Raw genomic sequence first — 1,384 nt, forward strand, 5'->3', positions numbered from 1 at the left:
GATAGATAGATAGATAGATAGATAGATAGATAGATAGATAGATAGATAGATAGATAAGCAGAGCCAGAACAAAAGATGTAAAATGCAGGAAACTTTTCTATTTTGAAAGATTTAAAGAAGATGGCTCCATTTGTTTTTAATAAGAACCAAAATGACCAAAAAGGTAAAATATCTGAAAACATAAATCGTTGCAGAAGCCTCCAAACGTCACAGCAGGACGTTTTCACGTATAAATTGTTGAAACAGCACAAAAATTGTGGAATGAGCTCATGATGTGAAACATCACAATAATCTGGACTCTGTTGTTCCCTCAGAGTTTGTGACTTTAAATAAATAATAATTGTTCCACCCAGCTGGAGCGGCCCGGCCCGGCCCGGCCCAGATGAGCTCACGTCCTTCCTGTGATGCCAGGACGATCGGTGGCTCTTTTCCAACTTACTTTGTCTTTTTATCTCATTTTCCTACAGATGATGCTCTGAGGATTAATGATTGTTTCCTCTCACTGTACTGAGCCGAACCGCTGACCCGGGTCATTGTGAAACACTGAGTCCTCAGCTGATGACCTGTCTGGTTGGATTTATTCAATATATTTATTTACACAAATAACTTTGTTTTTACTGTAACATTTATGAACCAGTTTTGTGACAAAATGGGAGCTTTCTCATTTTTACTCAATCTGAAGATCAGTGGTTCAAAAATTTCAACTTTGGACCAAAAAAAAGTTTTAATGCAACCTTAGCTAAAGCAAACAAACAAATATATTAAGCTAAACACATTTACATTTTCAACAGATTATTATAGTTTTATAGAATAATTACTGTACATAAATGAACCTTTTCGACATTAAGAATAGCCTATGTGTTTTGCATCATGATTAAGTGTGTGAATGTACGGCATTCACACAATTGAGATTTTTTCTTCTGTACATTTTTCGGCACTTTTCTTGTTCCACAGTTTTTGTGCTATTTCAACCATTCATATATCAAAACGTTCAGCTCTTTTGTGCAGTGCCTGCTATGACTTTTGGTATTTCAGCTATTTATAGCTTTTTAGCTGTTTCAACTTTTTTAGCCACTTTTTTCCCATTGACTTTGAATGGGGCTATTTTCAACAACCTTCAAATCCTTCAAATAGTTTTTAAATCTTTACAAAACCTTACACAATTTATTCTGGTTGTGCTCTTTTTTTACTCCCTTGTGCAATTTTTAGCAACTTTTTTACTAACTTTAGTTGTTTTCTGCTATTTCAGCTATAGTTCTGCTTCTTCTGCTTTATTTGTGCTTTTTTCTGCTAATTTGAACTATTTATGCTTCTTACAGTTGCTTTCTACTTTATTCAGTTAGTTTCTACAAAATGAGCTACATTTTAGCTGTTAATGGCTAAA

Source organism: Austrofundulus limnaeus, unplaced genomic scaffold, assembly GCF_001266775.1.
Source record: "Austrofundulus limnaeus strain Quisiro unplaced genomic scaffold, Austrofundulus_limnaeus-1.0 Scaffold7, whole genome shotgun sequence".
Lineage (NCBI taxonomy): Eukaryota > Metazoa > Chordata > Actinopteri > Cyprinodontiformes > Rivulidae > Austrofundulus > Austrofundulus limnaeus.